At 36.0% G+C, this 19213-nt stretch overlaps 1 long non-coding RNA gene across 1 annotated transcript in view; it reads left to right on the top strand.

The window, feature by feature from the left end:
* The first annotated feature begins 458 nt into the window (after positions 1-458).
* LOC125657721 (uncharacterized) overlaps positions 459-19213 on the top strand; it is a 28120-nt gene continuing 9365 nt past the window's right edge. Inside the window, exons 1-3 of the long non-coding RNA XR_007363458.2 lie at positions 459-672; positions 4557-4711; positions 7763-8484. This is a non-coding gene — a long non-coding RNA (uncharacterized LOC125657721). The remainder of the gene's footprint in view (positions 673-4556; positions 4712-7762; positions 8485-19213) is intronic.

A 19213-nucleotide genomic window follows, 5' to 3' on the forward strand; every position in this document is an offset into this window, starting at 1 on the left:
ATTTAGAAGCGCTACACAGCGCCTGATTTTATTGTATCTATTTTATCCGAGTGCTGAAAGCTTTTGAAAACATGTGAACAATTTGAAACTATAGATGACAGTGGATGAAAGAGGGGCACATTCAAAAGGACAAGAGAACGGCTCCCCGACCTTAAAAGCAGGTATTCAGGACCGATGAAAGTATGAGACATCTGGTATAACCCCAGACAATATAACTCCTCCGTCATCTAAATACACCAACTCGTAGCAACAATGCTCCTCAATACCTATACATTTTGACTATTGTGAAACGAACCAATGAATGAAGAAGGCAATTGAAAGCTTGTTTTAGGATAACTGGTATCTGTGAAGGCTGGACGTCGTCGGTCTGGCTCTGGTCGTCGTGTTCCAAGACCAGTGAATGTGACGCTGTTCCTTGGATGTTTATTGTGTTGTTTTAAGGTGGAATGCCAGTCGTCTTCTATTAAGGTGGAATGTCAGTCGTCTTCTATTAAGGTGGAATGTCAGTGGTGCACTCTTCTGGGATTATCTCCTTCCTCCAACTCTCAACATCCGAATTTTCAGAACAAAGTTGTAACTGAAGATGGAGAATATACCAGTAGCATCACTACTTAAGACAGGTTGTAACTGAAGATGGAGAATATATACCAGTAACATCACTACTTAAGACAGGTATGTTCTAGCTTTTGCCAACCTCAACAAACAATTACCACTAACAAAGGTATTCATTAATTACCGAAAATTCTATGATTTTCACAGTAAGTCGTATGCTGACGTCAGAGTGAATACGTACTATTCTAGATCAGAAGAAAGACGCGCCTGCAGTTGTATATCATTCAATCATGTCATTCCATAATATCTAAACTACGCTGACACGAACCGGGTGGTTGAAAAATCTTTTTCTCATGATTTAAATTCCGTCCGCATTGTGTATGTGCTGGTATCGGGCTTTGCTCAATTCAGTCTTCACTGATATTGAGCGCTGATATTGACACAATTTATCTAAAAAGAGAAAGCTTTAAATTAATAATTGACAGCAAACAAGTCGCTGATGCTATTTTTTATATCCGGAAATTGCATACAAATTGAGATTTTAATCGAAGGCATGTAGTAAAAAAGGATGAAAGGATGATTGATTATAACAACGTATAGTTTATTACGTAGTTTGATCAGGTTGCTGATGAGGTTATGGAGACATATTTATGTGTGGATGAAGGTTTTTTTTCTTCTTCTAAAATTAATATTATGTGCACCAATTGAAAGAATTCTTGGGTTTCGAAGTTTATTCACGAAAATGTTTTCTCCCTATATTTTTCCAATATAAATCCCACACAAAGTTGATTAAATATTTTGCACGTGTCACTTGTTTTGAGTCAGCTCCACGTATCATTTCACTGTTGTTTGTAACCGAGACCTGGGTCTTTTTCCAGCGAACACAAACAAAATACATTGTATCCGTGGTCTTATTATTTATAATCAGGCAGTACCTGTATAGTGAGTTATCACAGAGATCGTAATTCAGTGTTAAATGCATTATGTACCATAAAAACAGCTGCCTCTGTGCCTTTTTTGTATGAGCAAACAATGGGGGATTGGATTTTAGATTTTCAGGTAAAAAGTATAAAGATTGGAGTTTTTCAAGCGTTGTCGGTGTATATAAAAGGGTTTTGTACTGAAAACTCGCTCGTTTTCCCGTGACAAGCACAGGTTTTCTATTATGTATATAAATGAACAGATCCAAAACTGAATTGAAAAAGATTTAGATAAAACTCTTAATCAAGTTAAAATGCATGACACCCACATCACCTGCAGGATACATAGGAAGACGAAAGCACTGTGAGTATTCTCAGAATAGGTGGCTACAGTCATTGTAAATAAATGTGACTTGTACTTATAAATTATGATAGACAACTTGTTTTTGTTCAGATCTTTGCTCAAGATAGGTTTAATGTGGATTATTCGATCGATAAATTTGCACTGTTAGAAAAAAGGAGAGATCAAACGTAATGGCGTGTTTTGTAAATAGGCTCTGAACACCATGCAGTGGTGATGGGAGGGGTGGGGGTGTGCAGAATTTTATAGGATCGTTTATATTTTGTATGGTAAAATATAATCAATAATGTGATTGCTTTAAACAGCTGTCTTCTTCTTCGAATAATGTATTTCACGACCCTTTTTGTGAAGATGCATCGATTGACTGAAGTGTTTTATTGACCTTTATAAAGTTTGTCATTGTCTTACCGACTGAAATACTATTGAGGGGTGGAGAGAGAGAGAGAGAGAGAGAGAGAGAGAGAGAGAGAGAGAGAGATCTTTGTAAACTGTTTCCTATTCATTGAACTTCGGATGTGTGCAACGTTTTCAGTAAAATGCTTTACAAGACCAGAAACTTAGGGAAAGTATTAAACAATTAATAGAATATGAATATTTTAATAAAGAAAAACGACTAACAATTATCTTGCTATATTTACGCTGTAACTTTTATCAATACTTTCTTTTGTCATTTTGTTGGTAATTCTTTTAGCTTTGGCTTCACAGTCGATAGCGTCCAATAAACGCAATTTTAATGGAGGAATATACCTACCTTTAATGCATAGGTCTTGTAGGGAGAAATAAAAAGTTTTTAAAACACATGATCACGTATAACCCAGCACGGGGGAATAGATGAATAAAATATTTAGACCCATTGTTGTTGTTTTAATGTATTTTTCAATAGAAAAACTACCTATTCTGTGAAGCCTTTTGATATGGTCATAGATATGTAAAACGTATTTAGAAACATTGTAAAAACTGAATACAAGTTCTTTGAGGAGTACATACATAGAGGGGAGCTCCTTTTCAATGCCAGGATAATACCCAACATATAAACCTTTACAAGGCCAGCCATATGCGAATATATCCCATACAAATAGACTAGCCCCGTGGATCTATTCTACCCCGCACTTTATAAAGACCAACAATAAAGTGCTACCAGCTCTGTTTGTCTTATTGTTAACAGTTTCAAAAGCATTCTCTCCGTCAACATACAAGGGGACACCACTCATTCATCAGCTTTTCAAAACAACCCATCGGATCGTATTCGTTCATGGAGTTCAAGATTTCAAGTCAGAAAAGAAATTATTGGATATAAAAAAAAAACCTCTATATTGTAGATATGTCTAGTGACTGAAGGACTAATAGATAGGTGTAGTTGTGATGAATATGTTGACAGCGTGAATGGACTACAGACTGAGCGATCCCTAGCCAGGCTTATTTTTTAATCTTGTGGAAAATGTGTGAAAAGGAGAGGATTTGGAGGTTGTGGTAACACCGTTTCGTTCTTCTATGCTTAACTGTAATTGTAGACTTTTCTTCAAACAATATCTACATTGTAATGTATTTAAACTTTTTAGACAGAGATGTCATTATCTTGGTCTTTGATGCACTATCTCAGCTGTATTTGACAGGTTTATTTCAACCTGTAAACGGAAGTCGTTAGAGGTGTCACAAGGTCATCAGAGATGCGCGATACCGTAAGGCGCATCAGCATGACGATCAAGATAACGCGGCCGAGGCAGATTGTTACAAATGTAGCGGTGGCTTAGATTGTGTAAAGCTAACAATACCTGGCATTTATACTGAACAGCATCATCAGAAAATCTCGCATTGATAACATTGTGAGCCACGTCTGTTGCAATGCATGCCGTATTTACACGTTATTTAACTTTCAAAAGATGATAATGTAACTAAGCTGTAGGTATCCACATCTTCTCAGTTTTTAGACAACTGCACGACGATGAATCAATGTATGGTGAATGCTTCGTTGTGAGGTGTTTGCAAAACTCGCGTAGTTACACAGAGACGATCTTCTGTTCCATTTTGAAAACTGCGAATGTTTATGAAAATACCAAAGAGGAGACTGTCATGTTCCTTAATAGCGTCTCAATTTACAAATTCACTCGTGAATTAACACGGATTATTGAGATTATTATTTAGACTGATCACTCCACGATATCCTACGTTTGCCTCTGTTGCTGTAGCTTAGCAAAGACATACCTATACAATTTTAATTCTTTGTATGAGTGCTGTCTTTGATTGCAACATCCCTTGCCTTTAAAATGTCATGTGTCCATTTTTGAAAATAAATTCATAACATCTTTTCCCCCCTCAATTTCAGATTAATAAGGAGATAAAATTCATCACAAGTAATAAAACGATTGCTCGAATGAAAAGGATGAATTTACCTTCCGACGCAACCGGAAAATTCGTCCTATTGTTATATAAACAGGAGCTGGCATTCTAGCCTATAGTGAATATTTTCAGCAGAGAAGAAAGCCCCAAGAAAGATTCGGTAACAATGAAAAAGACAGTTTCAATAGGGCTTTGAAATTTTGGGCTACATACAACATGTTTTATTCTCGTCCCTATTGAATGCGATGGAAAAGTGATACCTACTTTTCTAACAAAAACATTATGTGACTGGGGCGCGTTTTGTCCGCAATAAATTAAAGGTGTATCGAATGTTAGAATTATTGTGGTGAAAAAATGTAATAATCTTAATTATTCTTAACTTTCAGTGCATGGCGTCCAGGCGTGTGTCCTCTATCTAAGAATCTGAATCTGAATCTACAGATTGGGGTGTTATTCTCGGGATTATTATATAAGTGAATATATAGAGTGGATTTATTAATACACACAGCATTCGAAACATGGTGAAGGAAATTTAAAGCAGGTAAGATTTTTCTTCCTTTTTCCTAACAGATAGAAAAACCTGTCATTTCACAAACTCTACAAATCAATGTCTAAACGGGAGAGGTTGTGTATAGGACCGAGTGATGGTTTACTGCAATGTACTAGAATCTGACTATTTTAAAAACTGACCTAGATGTTACGCAGATGTTTTAAGCTCAAACACCCGTTAAAGGTTGAAACATTTAAAAGATTTGAACTTCGTTCACAGAATTTATTGAATGGCAAATATTTACCAAGCAAGCGAACCTCGCATGGTATCTGATTTTTGTAATATTAAGAAAGGGTACATTTTGACAAGCCCATCACCGTAAAAAACTGTAATCGCCTGAACCCACCGACGCGCGGATAGGGTTTGATTCCCCACTAAATAACAACAAGGTTTGACCCACACCAGAGTTAAGATGATTGTTAGAAAACCGCGAGTCGCATTTCCTTCCAAAATTACAAACATCGATGGGTGGTATTTGGTGTTTTGTAGAGGGTATGTGTTGGTGCCATTCTGACGCTAACCCTCTACAAATCAATGCACTAGTGGGCAGTGGTGTAAAGGGGCTATGAACTATTTTGTCACCACATTGAAATTCTCACAGAACACTCGCTTCTACAACGAAGTGTCTTCTACCGATACAATTAGGGATTTTCACGTAGTGACCGTGATGTTGAACAATTCTGCTGCGGTCACTGAAACGTTTGTGTGAATGAGATTCCAGATACAAACTCAAACTTCTAACTTTTGGAGTTACTTAATGGTTTCCTGTTCACTTTCTGTCTCACATTGTACATTTCGATCATCCAGATATACATGTTTCATATATCATATAGTGAAATTCATACATGTACCTCCGGAGAGAAAGGTTATAGAAGTTGCAGTTTTAAAAGAAATGGTGATAGGTTATGCCTTCTGACATCAAAATATATATACCTTTAATGTCAGTACCATCTTGCTGACAGTCGATATGAACTAAAATTTAACCAACCCGCAGTCTTCTCCCCCGCTTTCGCCAAATATTGATTTTGGTATCCATTGTGTCTGCCTGCAAGTCCAACAGACAGTGCGGGGTTTCCGATTGATGTCTGAAATACCATTTGAGCTTTAGAGACGAATCTTTTCGCATTAAAAGTTTCCCTGAGTTGAAATTTATTCCTATATCCTTTTTAAAGATAAAAAAAAAGTCAAAGGTCACATATGGTAAGGACTGCTTTCCGGATGGTATCTTAAATACGTATTCAGATTTAGTGATGCAACTTCGGGTCAAAGCTACTTGATGATGTTTTGGAATGCTATCTCAGATTATTTGAATATTAGAAATGGAAGTCCATATGAAGAGTCTCCATGACTCAAAGATGAGTTTGTCGTTTTTGAGGTCAGAAGTTTGAATCCACCAAGTTCCTTAATGTAACAAATAGTATCTTGATGATGTCTCTGATACTGTGACGTAACAATGAGACTTCCCAGAAGTCATCATAAAATGCTTCTGTATTAGAAGCACAAATCAAACAGATATAACTTGAAGTAGGGGACAGTATGCCTGGTTTATTTCTGAAATCAAGTTTGCGGAGAGTGTATTTATACTTATGGAAAGGAAGACAAATGTCAAAAATCGAATGATAAGCTTACCCCACAGTTCAAATATTACATTGTTATTTTTTAGATAATGAATGAAGTCTTTCATTCAGTATAAGTAGGGATATTCTAATACAATAAGATGCAGTCCCAATAAGCTTGGAAACAGACCGGTCCAGTTTTCTTTTATCTTAATATGAGGAGTCGAAACAAGGTTTGGAAAGAGGCCTGTCGAGGTTTCTTTTATCTTAATATGAGGAGCTGAAGCAAGGTTTGGAAAGAGACTTGTCGAGTTTGCTTTAATCGTAATATGAGGAGCTGAATAAAGGCTTGGAAAGAGACCTATCTAGTTTTCTTTTATCTTAATATGAGGAGCCGAAACAAGGCTTGGAAAGAGACCTATCTAGTTTGCTTTTATCTTAATATGAGGAGCCGAAACAAGGTTTGGAAAGAGGCCTGTCGAGTTTGCTTTAATCGCAATATGAGGAGCTGAATAAAGGCTTGGAAAGAGACCTATCTAGTTTTCTTTTATCTTAATATGAGGAGCCGAAACAAGGCTTGGAAAGAGACCTATCTAGTTTTCTTTTATCTTAATATGAGGAGCCGAAACAAAGCTTGGAAAGAGGCCTGTCGAGTTTTCTATTATCTTAATATGAGGAACCAGGATTGGAAAGAGACCTATCCAGTTTTTTAAATCTTAATATGAGGAGCCGAAACAAGGCTTGGAAAGAGACCTATCTAGTTTGCTTTTATCTTAATATGAGGAGCCCAAACAATGTTTGGGAAGAGACCTGTCCAGTTTTCTTTTAACTTGATATGAGGAGCTGGAGCAAGGCTTGGGGAGAGGCCTGTTTAGATGTAGTTTATGAACTACTAGTACTTGTCAGTCACCAGAACTTATAAAAATAAAAAGGAAAAGTTGAATTCAGGAGAAAATATTTATCTGCTTTAATAAACTAGCTAATGCGCCATGTCAATATTTAAACAAGCAGGCACCTGTCTTCTGAACGCGATCCTCTAAATCCTGGCGTTTTTGTGTATTGTGTATGGTCTATTTTAATACCCTCCCTCCCTTTTCAACACACACAATGCGTTTAAAATGATACAATGGAGTGGAGATTGCTTGGCAATAAACCCAACCTTTTAAATCACACTCTTCACAGTGTTTAATATCGGATCCTCCACAGCTCCCAAACTTCTATACCGGAATAAAAGACGCTGACTTCTTATAAGAGCCTATTATAAGTCTCTTGTTTTCGCTTTGAATACATTTCTTGATTTACATATCGCATTTCAAAAGACGGTAGAGTAACCTTTTTAAATTAATACATTTTAATACAAACTTTAAAGCAGGGCTATGTATCAATAGGAGAAAAGGGTATTTATATAGTATACAAAGAAAATAAAGACATTATGAATGGTCCATTTAAAAATGCTATTATTTTATTTGTTATTTTGTATCTTTAGATGGCCATGCAAATTGACACTCTAATAAAGAAATGATTGTGCAGTTATTAATACGACGCTTGAAAAATCTGTGAGTTTTCAAATCAAGAACTGTCCAAGGTTTAACAGAAGCCAGAAAATTGTCGAAATACCTTTGTTAGTCTTGAATGAAAGCAAGGGAGTTCAGTTTCTTTTAAGACCAGGGTCGAGAAAAGCTCTAAGTGATACGGGCGGAACAAAAATGCTTTTGTGTTATTTGTTGGATATATTGTGTCGTTTTGGCAGCTTTTAATACATGAAAGGATGCCCGAATATGTCTCTGGTGAAGTTTATCTAAATCGCTGATAATAACTTTTATGTTGCATTAGAAGCTGTAATAATGGTGTTTTATGGCGTTTATAAAGCAGTTATTGGTAAGCGCAGATACGATTCTAAGACGGGAAAAGACCTTGTATTCATGGATTTGTCGCCTATTGAACGGATTTCAATGGAAACTGGCATATCAGTGATTGGAGAAAAACCGATTTATAATCCAAAACAAGTGCGAGTGCAGCTAATGCTTTTCGCGGGGACAGACGCAATAGTTCTCCGTCCTGTGGTGTTAATCTGGGAATGACCGTATTCTGAAGTCGGAGTTTGTGGATTAAGTTCATATGTAGTGGTGAAATATTCGATGTTTTTGTGGAGTGATGCTAAACACATGTCACGTGTGGATTTTACTTATGGATTACGTCGGCAGACAGGTAAGCGTCTAAAGGGAGGCAACTTCAGGTGTGGCAATAGCGCTATTTAGAGGCAAAGAGAGATAATCGAGAGTTTCTGTATCTGCATACTGGGAGATAATCTACAAGTTCTGTAGCTAACTAAGTACATAGCGATGATTCTGACATAGTACTTAGATACTATTCTAACATAGTACTTATTATTGTCCTAAAATAGTACTTAGATATCATTCTAACAGTACTCAAAGACTGTCCTAACATTGTACTTAGAGAATATCCTAACATAGTACTTAGAGACTATCTAACATAGTACTTAGAGACTATCCTAACATAGTACTTAGAGACTATCTAACATAGTACTTAGAGACTATCTAGCATAGTACTTAGAGACTATCTAACATAGATCTTAGAGTCTATCTAACAAAGTACTTAGAGACTATTTAACATAGTTCTTAGAGACTATCTAACATAGTACTTAGAGACTATCCTAACATAGTACTTAGAGACTATCTAACATAGTACTTAGAGACTATCTAACATAGTACTTAGAGACTGTCCTAACATAGTACTTAGAGACTATCCTAATATAGTACTTAGAGACTATCTAACATAGTTCTTAGAGACTATCTAACATAGTTCTTAGAGAATATCTAACATAGTACTAAGAGACTATCTAACATAGTACTAAGAGACTATCTAACATAGTACTTAGAGACTATCTAACATAGTACTTAGAGACTATCTAACATAGTTCTTAGAGACTGTCCTAACATAGTACTTTATAGTACTTAGATACGGTCCTAATATAGTACTTAGAGACTATCCTAATATAGTACTTAGTGAGCTACAATTCTGCAGATAATCAAATACATGCCAGATTTTGTAAAGTATATGTTATGCGTTTAAAAATTTCAAAAGTGCAAAAATCCTATATTATCTTGTTTTCGAGTTGTTGAGGCAGAAATGACTTACAGATGTTGTTCAATGGCGGATCAAAAACATTTTCAAAGGGGGTGGGGTGGGGTTGCGACTTAAGTCTTTACCTTTTCAATCCAAGAAAGGAGGTGGGGATGGGGATGGGTGAAGACCCACCAAAAGTGGCAAAAAATTACCTTTTTATACACCCGTCGAAGACGGGACGTATTATGGTATGGCGTCGTCCGTCTGTCCGTCTGTCTGTCCTGACCTTGTAGGCAGGATACAAATCGAACCGTAAGCTCCAGGATTTTACAACTTTTTACATTTGATCACCATGATGAGAGGAAGATGTCTATTGTTTTTCAAGGTCAGAAGTCAAAGGTCAAGGTCATAGTACTACTTAGTAGGAAAACCTTGTAGGCAGGATACAAACCCAACTGTAAGCTCCAGAATATTGCAACTTGGTACATTTGATCACCATGATGAGAGAAAGATGCCTATTGTTTTTCAAGGTCAGAAGTCAAAGGTCAAGGTCGTAGTATTACTTAGTAGGAAAATCTTGTAGGCAGTATACAAATCGAACTGTTGGGGCTAGGACCGTCAAACTTTGTACACATACACTTTATACCAAGTGGAGGATGCCTATTGTTTCTTAAGGTCAAAAGTCAAGGTCGTAGTAGCAGGATGCAGACTAGCTGCAATAATGTAGCCCTATCCGATTTTTTAAATTCTGACGTTTTCGGGATAGGTCTACAATTCCATAGGATCTCTGTAATGGTGCAAAATAATTTTATGAATAACCGATAATAAGCTCCGTGTAGTAGTTCCAAATATTGTTTATACCAAAAGGAGTACCAACTTTGTGCTTGGGCATGTCTAATAAAGGTGTTTTTCATTAAACATCATGTACGGCATGCGAAATTCTTCGTCTGCTCCGTCGTGCTTGTTATCCCGAGATCTCGTAGGTGGATCTACTGAAAACCTAAACATTGACAATCTGCACGAAAATGTAGTTACTCGAGCCACTTCGACAAAGAAAGGAAAATCATATGGTTGCAGACAGAATTTACACTCTGTTCTTAACTTGATATTAAATCTATACCTTTTTAATACCGATGAAATAGCTTTCTCCTCCGTACTTGTCCATTGATGTAAATACTACCTTATATGGTATATGCAAATAACTTGACAATCGGAAGTTGAAACTTCAGTACATCAAACATGGCACACAAATATGAATCGAGAAATTGGAATACATCGAAAATATTGAAAATGGTAGAATAGAGCCTCACAAATCGTAAGTTGCAGGTTGTAAATTGATATATTGACTAAGAAATATAGAATATCATTTTATTACGTAAAGAAAGTCAGTAAATGTTTAGAATGATCGAAAATGTTGCGGGAGTGAATCACTCCCGCATTTGCACCATTACGGAGATCCTAAGGAGTTGTAGCCCTCTTCCGGAAAAAAAAAATCGGAGAGGGCTACATTATTGCAGCTAGATGCAAACCAATTCATTGGGGGGTAAGGACCATTAAACTTGGTACACGATAAATCTTATGCCAAGTGAAAATATTACATAGAGAGTACATTATCTGTCTTGTTTTTTTCGATGCAAAGAAAGTATGTCAGACCCTGATGAGAGAGAAAGATTCATTGTTTTGTTTTTGCACATAGAATTTATTTATTTCATGAGTGAGACAGGGGATTTTTTGTGTGGACATTTTACGAGTGCAAAACATGAGTGAAAATATGAAGGAAAAAATTCTATCTCATGAATGAATAAATTTTATATCCAACAACAAAAATATTGAATTTTCTGTTTATTACATTTTCTTCGGTTTTTCTTTTAGCTGTCCCTGTATTGACATTCAAAACAAAACAATATTGCGCAGAAAATATAGTACCTTAAGAAATATGCAAAATATATAAAAATCAGCATATTTGAACAATAAGACAACTTTAATAATTTTAATTTTTTGTATTCAAATAGAAAACATGAACAAATAATTATGTATAACGTAAAGTATTGGCGATCTTGTGAGTCACAGATGAATATTGCGGCAAGTAGTCCCGGAACGATTGCCATTTTTACAGTGTGAAAATAACTGAAAATAAAAGTTTTATTCAATGGATAAATTTCAGAATTTAAAAATGAATTTTTAATTCCTATCAAACAAAATGTTTCATTGCAAATCTTTATTCAAAGAAAGATTTAAAATCAATGAAACTGATGATGACATTTTACATTTTCTAAATTAACTGGCATACATTCAACGAGTTTTGTGACAAAAGGGAGGTAACTCAAATTTTTAAAAAGAAAATGTACGTGTATTTTAAATGGATTGCCTCTCTTGTGCACCACAAGAGAGACAATCCATTTAAAATACACGTACAGAAAAGTTGGGTGTTCGAGTTATTGCGCTTTTCATGTCATCATATGAATGTTCCCATGTCGGTCAGTTTTTAAAGCATGATATATCGAATTTCTTATTCTTAGGCAGATATTTGATAAACTTCAATATAAAGGAATTTAATGTAAATGAACAAAGATATAAAAGAAGATTTGAAAGAATTCAGTACAATTCTATTTGAAACTGATATTCACTTTTATACTTTCAAGAATTGATCATGTCATAGATATTTTAAACCTTTACCGTTATCAGTGTTCTGTACTAGGGTTGGATAACACGCAGTCTGTAATTTTATCTTTTATGCAGCATCCTTTTTTTTTCATTAGCTTATTAAACTATACTGGGATTATGTAACTGAATTATTCTAATTGCCGGGGATTCTCATGAAATTTCAGTCTACAGGAGCATGCTTTGACAATTATACACATCAATAAATTGATTTTTTTCTCCCTTAATCTGGTCGCATTCCATATAACCCATTAACACATGTAATAATATTTTAACCTGGACGGCCAAATAGTACCATCAATTATTTCTTTTCACCTGTACTACATGTAGATAAAATCAATGATGGGGTCCTAATGATGCCGGACAAAAGGGTTGACCGTTAACGCGGTGATGAATAGACTTGCGTCATTTTCTGCCGGGTGCTGTTGATTTTGACACTAGAGCATTCAGACCTTGTTACAGTGGTAGTGATCCTGTAATCAAACAGTTTAGTTAGATAATTAGTCTCTCTGTGGATTTAGCCATCTTTCGTGGTTATGAATCTTATATGAATTTTTTTTATATAGTTAAGTACACGTACTTCATATCCATAATCATAAAAATACATATTAACCAATTTGCGTGTATGTGTCCTTACAATTTCAGTATCATGAGGTAACGAGAAGAAAGTTTAATTTGAGAGAGAGAGAGAGAGAGAGAGAGAGAGAGAGAGAGAGAGAGAGAGAGAGAGAGAAGAGAGAGAGAGAGAGAGAGAGAGAGAGAGAGAGAGAGAGAGAGAGAGAGAGAGATTTCATTCCTCTCAAATCAAAGAATAAGGTACCATTGTCGATTTGATTCTCAATCAGTCAAAACGAGAACTCAATTTCAGCGAACGGACAATAGGAATACTGATTTTGAGATTTCAAGTAGACCTGGTGACGGGGTGACAAAGCTGAAATTGCCTTAACGTTCTCTACGAGTGTAATTACTTTACAAATTAAAAATGGAAAATCAAACACTCAGGTCTATCTACTAAACACAGAAAAATTGTATTGTGGAAATGCAATGTACAAAAAATACTTCATAATATTCATTTACATTGAAATGGGGCGTTTGTGTGTTATTTGGTCGTTCCGCTTCAACACTTGACAAGAACTAGTTCTTTGTTCGAGGGATTTTAATTTACAGTGTCCCGGCGTGGTGTCCTACCCTATCCCACAGTTTCATTGAATTCAAACGCAATCGATTTTGTACTATATCCATTGTTCAAAGAAGGTAACTTTTATTCCTTCACGGGGATTTAGGTCGAGACAACACTTGGAGCATTGCTTGGACCTTCAGTGCCCCCTCTTGCGCAAATGAAGAAATACACACTTTAAGTCTGTAATTTGGAGCATAGACGGTTTCCTTATTTTCAGTAAATATTTCCCTCTGGCGTCATATTCCATTGTTTGTTTTACCGTGCATATGTCAATATAAGAATTTTTCTCACGCCACAAACGGCACATTCTCTCTCGTGTCCGTCCCTTGAATTGAAGCATAATTGACAAAAAAATCATAAGCACAATTACTTCTTTCAAATTTTTTTTTTATCAATAATATTTTTAATAACAGCTCTTTACGGATAGGGCCTGACACGTATTGTCAGGTGGTCAGATCTACAGGTTTGTTGAATCAATAGAGGTGTATAATTTAAAACATTTTCCACCCCTGTGCTTGTTTTCTCCTGTCTGAATTTAAAATTTCCTTAAATTATCTACATTAAAAATCCTTTTGTTTATGTAATAGAAATTTTGGTATTTTATATGTAGGCCGTGTCAAAATTTTGTTGATTTTTAGTACGAAAAAAGACCTAATTACCCTACAGATCTTCCTTGATATTTTGGATATTTTGAAAGCAGTTCGAGAATAGAAATATACGCGATCGCTCTGATACTTATGAGAAGGATTTTAAAAAGAAAGAATTATATGGCTAAAACAAGTTTTACATGTATTTATCATATCACGTACAACTATACATGGGTAGTTTATTCAACTCTACACCGGTAGTTTATTCAACTATACACCGGTAATTTATTCAACTCTACACCGGTAGTTTATTCAACTCTACACCGGTAGTTTATTCAACTATACACCGGTAATTTATTCAACTCTACACCGGTAATTTATATTCGTGATAACAAAATCAAACGATTCCAAGATGCCCGTGCTGCTTTTTTCGATAACTAGTCAAGTTTTAAAGTGGAAGACCTTTCAACAATCTTCATTTTATTTTTAATTCAGTAATATCGTTTACATGTACACTGTATGATGGCATTTTCCCACCTGTATTGTGTGATATTGAAGGGTTTTCTGGGTTTTTTCGAACGTGTATAAGGGATCAACCTGCTAAGAATTGCTATCATTCCCAAACACCTAAATTAGCCATTATAAAGTATGCAGCAATGCAGTAACCTGTTAATTGATTTGTAAAATTAATTGTGTCTTCTTCCCTTTTTTTTTTTTTTTTTTTGCTGAGCAGGCCAACTGTTGCTGTCCATCTGATCCTTGCTCATTTTCCTCCCGGAGAGTTTTCTGTAACGAATATACAAGGCATACAATGGCCCTATTGTCATCCCCCATCAACTCGTATCACGAAATCAGAGACGACTCAACTATGTACAAATTAATCAATCTAATATGATTCGGTTGCATCCTTCTGTCGAGTTAGATATTCTACGTGTACGTGATGCATTAAAAACATTCGTCTGAAATTTACAGGAATGGTTGTCTGCTTTCTCCCACATGAGAAACTACGATCATAAAAGATTTTTTTATCAAAATTAAAGTTTAAAAAAAAAAACATTTAACAATGATTTCAAGTTTTGAGATCCTTGAAAATGAAAAACGATTTAGAGAAAATACCACAAAAATTTTTTTAAGGTGGTTTGCAGTGATCTTCCTCTACATTATAAATTCATGAGAATTTTACACAATACATTTTCTACGTCTTTGAATTAATATGTGTATGTTGATTATCATATTCAATCTATTACGTCCTAATAAAACATTTTTGGCGATTTTGTGATATTTTCATGAAACAATTTTCAATTTTTTTGGTAATATAATTCCTGTAGCAGAGGAAAACATTGGCTAAGCTAAATACATCTAATAACCCAAAGAATAAAAATCTTGTAAATGTTTTACATGTATTTAGATGTTTTGTTTCATTGTGGGATGTTAACATTTCTAACATTTTAATTTGCCACAGAAATATATGAAAGTCAACTTTAAGAAAGAGTTTCTTCGTAATTCATCAAAACAAAACATTTCTTAAGGAATGAAACGGGGGAAGACAAAGTTTACTGTGTATCTAATGAGCTCTGCAGTGGGAAAGAGCGACTTTTTGCTCTGTCGGACAGTGTCGTTTTCGATCTCTTGACGGGTAAATTGTCTGGAATACAAAAGGTCCATCACTGGCCGGCGATGAGGCTATCTCGTATGTCAATTGCATGCAGTGATGCTCTGGGCGCTGTGTTCGTGTTGACTTCTGCGGACAATGCACGCCTGGAGGGGCAGTGTGTGCATGAATTGCTTGCATTCTCTGTCGTGGCTAAGCATTCCCTTGCATAGTGAATCTCGCCACGACTACCTGTTACAATAAAAAAAAACCCACCTAAAGCCATATCTCTGCTAATGACGAGGGATATTTTGTCAAAAGACGTTTTATAATTGCAAAGATGGGTTTTTTCCCCTTGTTTGTGGTTTCGTTTTCTTATTACACTTGTTGTAGTGTTTGAAGAGAGAAAGATAGAAAATGTGAATTTAGTCCAAACTGTTTTGTTTGTTTCTCTTCATTTACATAAGCCCCCTTTGTTCCCACTACCCTGCCCTGTCTTCCTACAGTGTATCTCTCCTGATTATCTGTTATCAGGTTCCATTTTTCTTCCTGGAAAAAAAAAGTACCACACTAATAATACGGTCCATGGCTTCCTATGGTCATTTTAATCACCCCCACAACCTTGCACCAGGCGATGTGGGTCAACTAGCGTGCTACCGGAGTGTGGGAATTTCAATTTATTCATTTGTAACAGTTTGAAGTTCTTATTGATCCGGAAGCTGGGGATTCATTGTCACTATAGCAACAAGTTATTTACATTTCTTAATCTTTAAAATAATATTCCGTAATGTAACGGCCTACTTCGCCTTTGAAGAGAACGCGAGAATTTTTTGATTTCCAATAAGGTCCCACGACTTAAACAGGACGACTGTTTTCGCCTATTTGTTTAGGTTGAAGTAATGTCATCTCCATTTGCACTCAAGTCCCCCTATTGCTATTACCATAAGTAAAGTAGGGTTTATTTTCCTGTGATTGAATCTTCCGGGCGGTGTACCTTCAACATGCCAACAAACAGAACGACTGATTACACCTTCAGATCAGTCTGCTGAAATCTTTATAACACTGGATGGCATTTTCTCATTAAAACTACACACTATAGTGGTGGTCAGTGTTTCTCATTTTCTTCAGGTGAATCAGCGCAGAGTTGTTTCCACTTTACAGGAGCCTTTCGTTCGGGGAAACAAATCGTTAAACATTTCTAATTTTTAATCATATTTGGAATTGGGTTTAAGTGTAAATCCACTTTGAGTGGGGCTTGGAAGGGGTCACCACAGTTCAGCGGATTTCAATGAAATTTGATAAATGAATCCTCGAGCTATGCCGCATGATCGAGTCCCACCTGCACGCAATCTTCTCTAGGGCTCAAATTACCCGAGTGTAGGATTTGCCAAGGGTATCCAGACTATTTTCATAACAGTAATTGTATTTTCAAATGAAATATTTTTCTTTTCCATCGAATCATTGTTTGCCCATGTCAACATTCATAAATGACAAAATCTACTCTTTTCACCATCCAGTCAAAATAAATATATTTTCAGACTTGGTGTGAATAGCATTTACAGAATTAGTACAATGCACACGACACAATAGTACAAGAATTAGTGTTTGGTTTACCACAACACAGTGAAAAAACACATTAAAAGACAAGGAATTAATCTTTACTTTTATTAATTGCACGAGAAAGAGAACCCCCTCTGTATCCATGGTCTTTGGCACTCTTGCCATTCTGGTTTTAAAAAGTCTTGAGCAAATTCCCATTTCTAGTTTTGTCCATGTTTATGTTATCTCGTCCAAAAAAAAAAAAAAGAAGGTTTAGACAACTCTGAATTTAAATCTGTTTTACAGGCGGTTGTTTAATAAACCTTGATGGCATTAACATTTTGATGATATTTAAAGTAAAGGAATTTACATTTCAATTTAATCAGTCTTTATCATATGTATTCATGTTCCATCCTGATACCCACTTGTACGCTACAAATCCATCAATTCTCCGTTGTCATGTGATTTAGAACCAAACCCGCAATAAAACACCCTTACGGATTCAGTGGTCATGCGTCCGTGTTAAATCTTGGGCATCCATCAAAGAGACCGACGGATGATTATGGCCAAAGGGTGTAGGGACACCTTTGAAATGACCTATGATGGAATCTTAATTCAATTTTCGGCCTTTGCCAATTACGGTCTTGATAAGAATCGACTTGGTACCTGGGTTCTGGGTTATGCAATTAACAATGACAAACTCGGGTAGTTTTCTGCATGAACTTTCACCGGCTGAACAAGTGTCCATCATCTCTTGCTAGAAATTTCGAGGGGCTTGGACAACCAGTTTATCTCCTGCCGAGACAGAAATGAGGGAGAGTCGCTCATGCAGAGAAATAACTGTTGAAATACCCATATTTCGACCAAGTACACAGGGTAGTGCCAAAACCGGAAATCGGAATAATGAGTTGACCGCACTGCGAAAATCGGAGATGGATGGGAGTTGAAAAATGATTTATTAGGGTTGTCTTCAATGGCAAGACACATTTGCTGGCGAGAACTGATCTTGAAAACTAATTCTCATGATCATTTAAAGACCAGTAATGAGAAAGATGGTCGTAATTTCTACACCTGAACAAATTAATGTTTTGCGTACATTTTTCCCGGTGAATTTTAATCAATGGCGATCTTCAGTGATACAGCCCATGGTGGGAATAACCATCTCGATTGTTTACATTATAAACAATAAACATAAGCCCCTGAACAAGTCCAGACCAAAATTCGTTTTTTTCTTTCTTTTGTATGTGGAAGACAAAGGGGAAAATGATAGGCTTTTGCGAGGGGTGCTGCTAATACCCGCCACGAACTTACGAACTCCCGACGAATTCCGTTTGTCTCTCGGGCTGAGAACATTAGAGAACTACCCTTGAATTTGTCACGCTAAGGTGTACCATAAAGAGAAATAAACACACGCAAACCATACAAAATTACACTCATTAGAAGGAGATGGGCATTCTTACAAAATCGGCAATGACATGGCTCCAACGTAGATGCCCCGATAACGACAGAGAGATCGTTAGCTTAATCATACGTACACCGGCATTTAGGACAAGATGAATGTTGGACCAAACTCATATTTGGAAGTAATCTCCAAAAGGTCACTGATGTAAAAAGTAGTAAAACAAAGACTTTAAAGCATTGCTAACTTTGCATGGACGTTTTCACTAAAGAGGAGGCTAAAAGACAAAACATCAAAAAAGGACAGCGATTATTCCAAACTTTTCAGAATATGAAAATCTTAAAGTTACGGTTGACGGTACCATGAATAAATTCTTAATCAGTCTTGTACTGCAGTTTGCTTCACGGTAACAGCAGCTACATTGTACCATTCACTGGGTGGCCATTTTAAATACGCAGCAATGACCAAGTATCCACAACTTGAAATTATACATGTATGCATTTAAAATGTTTAAGACAAAAAAAAAAAAATGGGTAACCTTTTTTTTTTTTTTTTTTTTAAAAAAGTCTAGAATACTTTTAAAGGTTTATAACTATTTAGATACCAATCGTGATAACATTTGACAGATACTTGAAGCAAACTCATCAACGTGACGTCTCGAGTTTCATATCCCTATCAGTCGATTTTTCGTGGCTGTCGATCCCGATCTACGTAAACTACAAACCCTATCTTTTTTCTGATGTTATCTGACTATCAGCTCTTGGCTTGACGTATTATGGTAATATTGGACGAGAGAAAATACTTAAAAGTGCATAACTCACACCCGTGGATCAGGTTTCATAATTTCTATGGTTGCTTGATTTCAGAAGTGTATCGTAATTGATTATTCAAGA

Source organism: Ostrea edulis, chromosome 9 (genome assembly GCF_947568905.1).
Source record: "Ostrea edulis chromosome 9, xbOstEdul1.1, whole genome shotgun sequence".
NCBI classification, from domain to species: Eukaryota; Metazoa; Mollusca; class Bivalvia; order Ostreida; family Ostreidae; genus Ostrea; species Ostrea edulis.